Source organism: Accipiter gentilis, chromosome 3 (assembly GCF_929443795.1).
Source record: "Accipiter gentilis chromosome 3, bAccGen1.1, whole genome shotgun sequence".
In the NCBI taxonomy this organism is placed as follows: Eukaryota; Metazoa; Chordata; class Aves; order Accipitriformes; family Accipitridae; genus Astur; species Astur gentilis.
Window position 1 is genome coordinate 11111809 of NC_064882.1, and position 12023 is coordinate 11123831.

General features: G+C 41.5%; 1 protein-coding gene across 8 annotated transcripts in view; it reads left to right on the top strand.

Moving 5' to 3' along the window:
* Window positions 1-12023, top strand: part of TENM3 (teneurin transmembrane protein 3) — a 478347-nt gene that overhangs the window by 49746 nt on the left and 416578 nt on the right. Inside the window, exon 1 of one of the 8 annotated variants that reach the window (XM_049792490.1) lies at window positions 617-686. The exons of 6 other annotated variants lie outside the window; for them this stretch is intronic. The gene's annotated coding sequence lies outside the window, so the exon portion shown is untranslated. Of the gene's footprint in view, window positions 1-616; window positions 687-895; window positions 942-12023 lie in introns of those variants that run through there. One more of the 8 variants, XM_049792501.1, reaches the window with a different exon arrangement.

Here is a 12023-nt window from a genome sequence, read left to right on the forward strand (position 1 = left end):
GCCGGGAGGAGGGAATGCGTAATGAAGCCGTGTAAGTTCATTAGTGTTTGCAATCAGGAGCACGCAGACACCTTCATCAGGGCAGAAAGCTGCGAAGAGCCTTTCATCAGCCTGAAGTGCTGCTCGCGGATGACCCCTAAATCACCGCCGGCGTCGTGGATGCACTGATTGGGCACAGCGTGGGAGCCGCGCCGCGGCACTCCACGCGAAACGGGGGGCCCGGGGGGGGGGGGGGGGAGGGGCAGGAGGCAAAGGCGCCGCAGCCCGGCGGGTCCCGTCCCGGGGCAGCGGCGGGGCCCTCGGCCGGGTCCCCCGCGCTACGACGCAAGTAGGTGCCGGCGGCGGCGGCGGCGGCGGCGGCTCCTCCCCGCGCTCCTCCCCCGCCCGGCACGTTGCCGTGCGCGCACCTTCGCCCTCCCCTCCCGCAAGAAGAGGGGCCAAACTCCCTGCCCGCCCCGGCGGGGGAGGTAGGCGGGGAAAGTGAACTCCGCGGGGCGCGTAAGCCCCCGCGGCGGGGGGCGCGGGCAGCAACTCGTGGCCCTCCCCCCGCCCGGCCCCCGGCCCTCCCCCCGCTCCCGCCCGCCCTCCGCTCCCGCCCGCCCGGCCTGACAAAGTGCCGGCGTGCGCCGCTCTCCCCTGTGCTGCTGCCGGGGCGCGGAGGCGGCGAGGCTCGCGGCGCGCCCGCGGTAAGTGGCGCGCTCCTCTTCCCCGCGCCCGCCCGGCCGCCCGGCCGGCAGCGGGGGCCCGGGGCCGCTGCCCTCCCGCCGGCCCCGGGCGGGCGGGCTGGGGGCCGGTGCGCGGAGGACGGCGGAGGGCTTCGGCGGCCCGCCTTCCTCCTCCTCCTCCTCCTCCTCCTCCTCCCCCCCCCACCCCCTCCCCGCGGCGACACCGCTGACGGCGGGACCGGGCGGTGGGCGGGAGCGGCCGGAGCGCGGCCCCAGGTAGGGCTGCGCGGGCGCGGGGGGAGCCGGAGGCAGGGGCCGGGGGCGCGGCGTGATCTGGGAACTCCGCGGTACGGGGCGGAACACCGAGCGGGGGCTCGGCTGGCTCTGTCAGCGGCTCTGCGCGGCCTCGGCGGCAGTTCGGCTGCGCCCCGCGCCGGGGAGGGGGAGCGGCGTCGCTCGCCCCGGGGACGCGGCGCGGCGCAGCGCGGCGGCCCGGCCCGGCCCGGCCCCCCCCTCCCCATCCCCGGCCGCCCCCCCCCCCCCCCCCCCCCCCCGCCGCCCGCGGCGTGTGCGCGCGGCGGGCGGGCGGGCGCGCGCCCCCCCGGCCGCGCGGGGCGGCGGTAGGACTCGCCACCGCAGCAGTTTCGGCGCTTTCCCAAGTGGGCTTCATCCCTCTCGGAAGATAAATGGAAGCGTCCGTACTTTGTGTCTGGTGAGCGCGGCGGCGGGGGCGGAGGGGCGAAGGCCCGGTCCCAGTAAGTTTGTGGCGGGTTTTGAACTTCGCTCGCGTTCCCTCGCGGCCGTGCGCGCGGGGCTCTCCCTCCCCGCGTCTCGTCCTCTGGCAACGTGTTTGTCAAACGGCGGCGGGCGGTGACGGGCTCTGCCGGGCGGTCTGCGGCTCGCAAGTACCAGCGGGGCTTTACCTGCCCTCCTGTTGAAGGGGGGGTCGTGAGGGAAGCCGTCGTCTTTAATGACTTACTCGGTAAATTGTAAGTGGAAATAGCGTTCCTGTGCCGCGAAAACACGCGGCGGCCGACAGAGACTGTATGTCGCTGTGGCTTGGGGAGAGAAAGGGGTGGCCTCCCTCACGACACGACAAACGTCTCTGGTATCTGGTGGGCTTTTTCTTTGCGTGGATGTGGGAAGCGAGCCCGTTGTTCCGTGGGCTTAAAAGTTTCGCGTCGCGAAGTGGCTTTAAAGCAAAGTAACGTAACGAGATAAAATGCGCAGAAAGGCGTCCTTCTGTGCTCGCGCCCTGTTAAAAGTTTTAATTGCAGCTGTTTCTGTAAGATGCCGAATAGCTCTAGGCTCATCTAAATTTTTAGATTTAAGATACCTTTTTAGAAGAAAACTTCAGCAGTTTTACTTTTGTACTTTCTGAATACCATGTGTCCTCTTACACGTTAAGCCTCCTTAGTTGGATGCTTGACTGGTTTTATTTGACAGTTACCTGCTGCATTTTATGTATACTTCCTCAGGCAAAGTATCTGGCATCATTCAGTTGAGGAGTTACAATAATATTCTGTGGATGCTTGCGTCCTAAAATTCAGTCTAGTAAAGAGCGTATTGAAGTACAAACATTGCTCACCTATGGTCAGTTGTCTTACAGAAGAGTTAATTGTAGAACGCTTAAAGACACTTTCTGATGAAAAGTACAGCTGCTCTTCCCTTCTAAAATAATCCAAGTGCTATTCAGAATTATGAATGCATTCGCATCTAGGAGATTGCCTTAATATTGTGCGTAAGGAAAGATTTTTCATAAAGTGTACTCTGATGTAACGTAAGAATAGTTAGGAAGAATGGGCCCTATATGGGTATGAATATGTATGAAAAATACATCACTTACATTTGGGGAAAATGCAGTAGGTTGAGAAAAACAATATTTTACGATTCCTAGCTTTGCCATTATGAACTTGCTGGGTTATTTTCAATGGTCTGGCAAATTAGGGGAGGCAAAAAAAGCCAAATGTACTGAAGTATTAGATGCATACATCAGATTAAAAAGTGAAATGAGTTTACGTGAGTGAGCACTGAGATGAAAGATATTGTTTGGTAGAAGAAATACTTGACCATGCTAAGAAGATTCTTTTGTTTAATACTTACTGGAGGAAGAAAATCCAGAATAACATTCATAATCCAGTTAGCAAGTTAAGACTGGTACTTCAGTCAATTCTCTTTGAGCCAGGAGTAATTATTCTCTGTTCAAATGGAAAAGGGGAAAAAAGGATTTAGTAGTAGAAACTAGATTTAAAGTTACAAATCAATCCACGGTAGCTGCTTTTAATAAGCAGCTACTTGGTACGAGCCCCATAAAATACCAGAAAATTAAATCATAATCAACCTGAAGGTACATTTTTGTCATCTCTTACCCCCAACAATTAACAGATTATAGGCTCGGCTCAGTAAAACACCAAGTACCTTTACCTCCAGTTAAAATCAGTGAGCCTTATGCAGACTGATGCCCATGTAGATTGATGCAAAAACTCCCACTGACTTGCATCAGTTTTGGATTAGGCCCAGTAAAAACTAAGAGTGCTCAGCATCTTGGAGGATCAGGTGCTGTTTGCGAAGGGGCATTGTGCTATATAGACATAAAACACCAGAGACTTATGCTAAGGCTTCAGGTCAGAAGCGCTTCTAATGATATGGCATTTACTGTACTGAATGCTGCATTTCTGTTGTAGAAAACTCCTCTCTCCGGCAGCGTACGAGAGAAAATATAAAATTCTTAAAGAGAAATCTTATGATATTTCTTCAGAATCTTACGCAAGTATTTTGCACTTTTAAGATTTAGAGACAGATTTGAACTGTGGTACTACACATTAGAGACTGTTAATCAGATTAACATATGTATCTAATATTGTCTTTTAAGAATAGCTTTACCATATAATCTGTTCTATTAAATGAATACATGTAAACTCATGAAGTCTACTGTTTTAGCAAATGTAGTGATAATGTGACTTTAGCTCCTGCAAGTTTGTGCAGTATCAACTGCACAAAAAAATATCAGACATAATTTTAGTGTGTTATAATAAAGACTTTGGTTTGATGAAACAAATTTTTCTTCCCACGCTAACTGGTTAAATAAGTTCTTTCAGGATGCTTGCACGCGATTCTTCTTCATAGGCTGAAGAGTATCTTGTGATCTCAAAATAAATGCTTTAACTTTGTAACAGTGTAGTAGTATTTGCACAGAGTTTTAGCTTGTGGTAAAATACATCAGAAACCCAACGTTAGGGTAGGTATCTACACTGTCAGCTGAGCAATCAAAACAAAACCCTAAACATTTAATTTTTTTTGAGGTTACAGAGGCTTTAAAGAGTAGTGTGCCACTTTAACAACCTTTTCTTAGTTCTAAAACTGATTAATTGCTGTGTCTTATAAAATCTGATTTATTTCATACTTTTTTCATACCAAGCATTACCATTATGAAGCTCTCCTTATAATTGAGATTAATGTTTCTGAGCAAAGAAGTGGTTTGGAGGGCTGCATTCATTTTGAGTGCTGTTCTAATCAATTTTAGATACAGCATTTCACAATGTATCAGTCTGCATCCAAACCTGCCTTATTATGTGGAATTAACTTGTTAGTGATTGATAGCAAGCCTGCTCCATCTCTAGAGGTGATTTGTTTCAAAACAAGTGTTACGGCTTCCAAGAGTTTTGAGTACAGGGTCAGGGGACTCAGGTGCCCTTTCTGTGGCCTGACTGAAGCTCGACAGAATAGTTAAGAAAAAAAAAATGGTGTTCTTTTATGGACACCACCCCCCCCCCTCCCCCCCCCAAACGACAAACACACCCTCCCGCCCCAAACCCCCAATACCTATATTGAATGGTGTTCCTTAAACTATGGTATTGGTCTTCACATATAGTCTGGAGTGACAGGTATAATGCACAGATAATGTCTTCGTGCATCACTATGTCCTGTAACAATGCATGTCTGCTAGATTATTTTGAAGAATAGCTTTAGTGTTGGAAATCAAAACTCACGAGGCTAGTTTCAGATGACAAGCTGTGTATCTACTACATATTGCCTGCAAAGGTAATGAAAGATGTGCTAATTCTTTTTTTCCCTTTTAAAAGTAGCAAGGATAGTGCTTGTTTCGATACCTACTGAAATATTTGCACATTGCCTCTGTGCACCTTCTGGTCTCAGCTGCACCACCGTTTCATTCTTAACTGATAGTGTATGATCACACGCTACTGCTGAGCGTGATGAGTAAATGTTTTAGGTTCAGGAAAAACTGATTTATTGATAGTGAGAAAAAATAAGTAAAAAAGGCCAAACTTTAAAAAAAAAGGGGGGGGGGAAATAATAAGAAACCTCTGAAAATCGTAAATGCAATTCTAAGACTATTTATGTGTGTGTGTCTATTATGAGGATAGTTATTTCAATCTAAATTGTAGTTATTTATGTATTTCTTGCAAGACATACTAATTGCATTCAGTAGGTTTTTTTAAGTTTGCATATTGAACTAATTACATGAGTCTTCTAGTTTAAGTGTGCATGTAAACAATATAGAGAACATTGCAGCTGAAGCATTGCATAAAAATATTTCTGGACTTACGCAGATCAGAAGCTAATAAAAGTACAAAATGTGTAGGAATACCAGGCTGTAAGTGCTCCACGCCGCTTAGCTCAGTCTTTTGCTGTGGAAGAAACATTGTCAGTACAGGTTCATTTTAATACTGTAACTGAAATAGCTGCTACTGAACTAGTACAAAGGGAATAATCTGTTAAACGTATTATAAAATAGAGACTACAACATGAACTGTATCTCTGATTACCTTCTTAGATGGAGGTCTGTCCGTGTGATACATACTTTCATCCTATAGTATATTTACTTCTGTTGTAAAATAGTTTTTATGCAAAGGTCATGCTTTGTATGACACTGATAGGAAAGTAGTTTAAACCTGGAACTGTTTTGCGCTGATAGACGCCGTGGGTCTTGCAAAGGAGTGGGTATGCTTTTCTAATTCAGACTGAAATCCAATGTGGAAGTTCAAGTCTAGCAGACCTAATTATTTTAAATTTTGCAACTTGTGTCTGTGTAACAGATTGAGGTTGTTGATACTTGATGTGTATGTTTGTGTCTGCAAAAAAGTTAATTGTAAACATTAGTGCCTAGAAATACAGAAAGCAAAACAGTAAACTAGAAATTGGAAAGTGGTGTACTAAATCCAGCACTGATTAACGTACTCTGCAAATCCACTGAAATCAGCAAATTACCTGGATTGCTCTGTACTACTGAACTGGGAGGCTGTAGTATCTCTTTGTGTTAAAATCTTTTCTCGTATACTAAATGCGCATTATAGGTTACAGTAGCAAATTTTGTTTAGTTTTACAGTAGACTTATACATGAAGATTGCATTTGCATTCATGAAAAACAGTTTTCAGCATGAGAAAAGATGTGTTAAATTATTTTTGTTGACTTTCCTGTTTTTTATTTTTTTTAAAACACACTTCTGGTAAATGTTTAAAATGAGAATCTTAACATGTGTTAGCTGTAGCTTATAATTACGTAATAATAGAGTCTCGGTTTCTTTGGGTTTTGTTTGTTTTGTTTTGTTTTTTCTTCCCTGGCAAGACACTGGAACAATGGCAGAAATTTTTAGTGCAAAACAGGTTTGCCAGCTTTGTTTACTCTTTCAAGTAATTTATGCTAAAAGGAAGGAGAATTTCTTTCTATAATGACAGTCTAAAAACTGTATTCTATAAATTTTTAAATTCAAAACTTAAACCTTTACATCTGTATTTTTGCATCTGAATTACAGAAGTGTAGAATTTGAGCACTTTACAAAAATCTTAAGATACTACAACTTGTAATTTTTCCTGTGACAGCATAGAAAAATGTTCAGCAAACCAACAAATACTATCGTAAAAGCTCTGTTGGTGTGGAACTTGGAACGTGTTGTGTTGAAATCAGTAGTGCTGTTGGTGGTGTTTTCCCACATTCTGTTGAATTTCTACTAGTATTTTTTGACAGCAGTTAAACCAACATACAAAGGAACTGATGTGTCTTATTTCCTTATTTGACTCTTGACAATTTTTAGTGTCTTAAGAAAACTCCTGTCAATGGTAAATTTGGTGAAATACAGATTTTAAAATATTTTTCTTGGCAGGAATTGTAATAGAAAGCTGCATGTTAGAATTTTTAGAGGGGGAAAAAAATATGTCATCAGCACATGATTTACCATAATACAACAATAGTTTCCTAAATGATAGAAGTCCTTGATACACTTGTCTGGGTCATGGAGTGGGTAACTGTGTAGTGGTTGAAGAAATCATCATTGCTAATAAGTGTTACTTTAGATTAGCAAATGAAAGACTGCATCGTCCTTCAAAGGCCTCATCCATTCTCATTATAATTCTTTGAACGTTTGTCTGACCTTTTTAAAGAAATCATACCGAAACTTTATGCTTAGAGTGCCGCATAAATAAACTGACCAGCACTTGTCTCAAGAAGTTTGTTATCTAATGACAGAGGCAATGATACATTGTTTAACACAAAAAATATCTAATGTTACTTGTCACAGCAAATTGTTCATTTATTTAAAAATCTCTTTTCCTAATGATGTAATCCTTATGAGACTAATAAGTGCTGAGCAGCTTTATAAAAGTAAATAGTATCACAGTTGTCTAACAAAAATCTAAAGCCAGATTGTATTACTAATATTCTTCCTCTTGTCTATGTTACCGTCTATGCATTCAGAAAGCTTGGGTAGGTGGGGTAGTTTTGTTTTTATGAATGAGAGCGTGAAGGTTTGTGAAGCTAGGATGTTCCCAGCTAAAGCAAACCAGCATAGTACTCACCTCAGTGAAGACGTTGTCATTTACTTCGCAGATGATGAAGTATAGGGCTTATGCTCATGAAACGCTTTCAATTTAGATCTCACTTTAACTCTTCTTTTTTTGTGAACAGTTTACATCTTTCCTGTTATAAAATACATTGCTAATTTGAATAGGCTTCGGTGCCCCTGAAAAGTGCCATGGCTCATACGCTATTTTCCATTAAAAGAAAAAAACCCTCATTCTGTTAGTGAACTTGGCAAAGCAGAAAATAATTCATGTTATTAAATCAGTTTTTCTTTGAAAAATGGTCTTTATTCGTGCTACTGAATATATAAAGTACTCAATGTCTCCCTACTCACCTTAAGAGATATTCTTGATTTCAGTGTCAAAAGGTTGAGTGGTGTTGTCCAAACCTACACAGCTGGAACCGAGGAAACACTTGATATTCCAACAAATCAACTGGTTGAAATTTTGGCTACAAGTTTGAAGTGTTTGTGTATTGCTTTAACAGCAAAGGCAAAGTCATTGGAAGTCTTAACATTCAGACAGCAATTACTAAACTGCCATTTGTTCACCCTTGTTCCCATTTTGGAAGGCAGAAACATTTTATCTTTAAAGTAATGGTGGAACTTGAGAAATACTGGGTCTCCACAAGTGATTGTCTGAGTTTAGAGCAAACAAATAAAAGCATAGTTGGGAACGCTGGGGAATTCTAGCTCGCATTTGATAAGTCAGACTGATAGGTGTTAAGTCTTAAATTTTCCTTCATCCATAACTAGTTAGAAAATTAAGACTTTGGGCAACAGAGCCCTTTAGCATTATAGTTTCTTGGTTTTTCTTTTGGGCCTGATTTAAGAGATAATTTTGTGTGTAATATTGTATAGAAGGTAGGAAGGATTCTTTTTTCATACCTTGCTTTGGTGCTTGCAATGGTAATACACATGCACCAATTTTGATTGTCTAATCTTCAAAAGTAGTAATTTGATTTTGATAGAAATTGCTGGCAGATGAATAAAAAGCTTTCCTGGCAGCTTTTAAAAATATATTTGTGTATATGTGCATGTGCATGCATTGACTATTCAATACAGTTTGATTTAGTAAGCACTACAGTGCAAAACTGTAGGATTTTTTTTTTTTCCCTGGTTTGTCTGACAGTTGCAGAAGTGTGTGATTTCAGCGGAGGCCAATATATTGGGAGGTGTTGACAAACACTTAAGGTCTGAGGTCCATAGTGATATCTCAGTGAATGCTGGGAGTAGAAATGCTCATCACCTTGCAGAAAGTTTATCAGTCATTTGTGTAGTATTAGACCATGAAACAAGACCTACCTTGTAATGAAATACTCATGTTTGTGGCCTGTTTTCATCTTTCACATATTTCGTGCGGTCAATAAGAGGTAGCAGTCTATCTAAATGTATGATAACCCAGAAATACATCTATGAATGACTGTGCAATACAGGAAACTTAAAAGTAATAAGTGATCAGAAAAGCTGGGGTTTTATTTTCTCTCTTGAGTGAAGAATATCTTAGAGTGAAAATGGAATATCAACTCTTCCTTAGCATGAAATAGTTATAAGTACATTTAGAAATGTTTTAAGTGGCTTAAAAATGCATAGCCACTTATATTATTCTTTTGATAATTTTATGTTAATTGTGGAATGATACAGGGTTAATGATACAAAACATTAGCACTTCTAATGATATGTTTAAGAACAGCGCAGTCATTAAATTCAGTAAACTGAATATGTGGGCCTCATAAATAAATGCTGAATTATAATACAAAACACACCATGACAAAATTAATTAGTATGTTTAATCTAGTGAATTCCAGCTAGGCTGCATACAATATGGACATGTATTTAATTTCTAAATTTAATATTAGCTGCATAAGTCAACTCTCACTTATTCAGTACAGAATTAGTAATAGAAATTTAATATCTTCTGGTGTTTTACATAAGCTTTTTTTTTTTTGGAAACAAGATGTTTTAACTCTGCCAGAGATTTTAAACATTGTCATTAAAGTGATGTGAGTGGTGATGTTCACCCTCTGCTCTCCCTGTAGTATATTGTCATCAGAAGGTGGAACTCCTGAGGTCCAAAATAACAAGTTCGTTCAGTCAAAATGGCGACACTCATTCAAATTCATTCAACAGTTTAGGGCAGAGTATTTTGTATTTACTTATTTGATATAAACTTTTCTGTTGGTTGTTTTGCTGTGATCATTATTGTAACAGATTTTATATATCCAGGGAGGGTTAAAATGCCAGTAGAATCATCTTGATTTTTCATTTGAAAGCCTTATTTTTCAAAGAGAGCTGAAAATACAAGACTATTTTATTTAATTTTTTTTTTACCTGTGAGTACTTCAGTTTTTTTCTTCTTAAATGACAAGCATGATTTTTTTTACCATGTGACTTATAGGGCATACAGATTTTCTTGAACTTGGCTTCTCGATTCTTAAGTGTGAGTTTAGGACAGAAGTAGGTAATTGGGTGGTTTTGATGTGTTTGTTGTTGAGTGTAATTCTGCAAATCTCTAAATAATCTATTCAGCTGGTAGTTCCAGGGACTTCAATGAGATTGTGTAGTGAATAGGCATTGTGCCTGTGATCAGTGGCATATAGGCTTAGGCTCATTGCTTCCAGAGGATAGTCTGTTTAAGATGAGGAGAGTTTGAAAATAATCAGTATGTTTTTTTCTTCCTTTCTTTCCTTGATACAGGATTACACTCCCCACCCATAACCTTTGATATGGTCTACCTTTGTGTTGCGTTTTTTTAGTAAATATGTGACTAGAAATAACTTGAACCATTCAGTTTTTACGGAGAGACCGTAAAGCACTGAGCGGTCTGACTGCACTCTGCTCCTCAGTCAAACCTCATCATTAAATGTATTTAAGGTAATTTCCACCCCTCCGCCCCCAGTATTTCCAATAAGCAAGCAAAATGACAGTTTATTTGCTGGACCACACAAAAGAGCACACTTGTCCAACAGGGGGCATGATGGGGTTATACCTATACTACCATACCAAACACCTTGCTGTAGCTTTCCCACATGCTGGGGGACAATCACCTCTGTGGCTTAACTATTAAAGAGCGTCCTTATAGCGTTTTGATGTGTACCGATTCATGTTCCCCCAAACAATTCTTGGGCACAGTTCTGCGGTTAAGACTGGGGATGTGTTCTTGGGACCGTTCCCAATCAGCACTTTGCTTCCAGCTTCCTGATTTAGAGGTTAAGACTTTTTACTAGCACAGACCTGATTTAATTAGACCTGCTTTAAGCAGGGTTTTGGACAAGATGACCTCCAGAAGTCCTTTCCAACCTAAATTATTCTGTGATTCCACACCTGCTGGCTGCACTCCTTGCAATCCTTCTTGGGGATGTTGAATTTACTAGTTGGGCATCACATCAGAGTTCAGTGTTGCCAGTGCTAATTCCATTGACTGCATTTGCAAGATTAGTTTGGTTTAATGGGCTGAGAATTAAAATCATAGTATTCCTGTTTTAATCAGTTTTAATGAACTGATGTTACTGTTTTATAACCTGTTGTACGGGTAAGTTTTTATCCACCCTGCCTGTATAAGATAGTTCCTGCTAACTCATCAGGAGGATTTGTGGGAGTGGACAAGCACAATGACTACCCTCTGTGTTAGAAACGTCAAGGTATTTCTTGAAAAGAGCTATTTTACCTTTGGAAGTTAGCTCTTTTTTTATACATTAATCTCAAAAAAGAACTGTATTAAAAAGTCTTTTTTCAGCACTTATTTCAAACTCTAGAGTTATTGTTGGATGCAATAAGTTGCCCTGCACTAGAAACTCGGTAAAATTAATTCAAATGTTAAGAAAGAAAAAACTAGCTTAATTTTAGTGTACATACCTGCTAATTATTACACAATGCAAACCTGGCAGAATTTAAGTTTACTGGTTTATATGAAGTGCACAATAGCTAGCATTACTGTTTATGGGCAACATCATGTATGGAACCCAGCTTTTTGTTGAGGTTTTTATTATGAGACTGGATTAAAGATTATATTAACTGACAATACGAGAATCTCAAATCTTTTTTTTGGTAGGTTTTTTCTAAAGTTATTTTTTTTCACATGGTTTGTTACAGAATAGACAAAAGTAACAAGCTACAATGCTGGCTTTTTAACATTAACGAAATAGTGAACATATTTTTATTATTATTACTTAACTCCCCAACTTTTTGGATGTGAAGAGACTCTGCTCACGTGTAGCACGTAATGCCTAAACCAAAGCTACATCAGCAGGTATCACACTGATGTAAAAAACGCTTACAATCTATACATTAGACTTTAAAGCATTTACTTAACATGGAGTTGAACAGCAATTAGGTACCTGAACTGGAAACGGTGTGGGCTCTAGTCCACTGAGCCCAAGCAGTTAACTGAAACCTAAAAGCAGGTGCCTTATGAAACACTTTTTCTGCAGTGCTTCAGTTTCATACCCACTCAATGGAGGAAAATAAATGAAACGGCCTATAAGGAATCTTGTCTGCCTGAGGTTAGGCACCCAAACGGGGTATCTTTGTGAAGGTCTTTAAG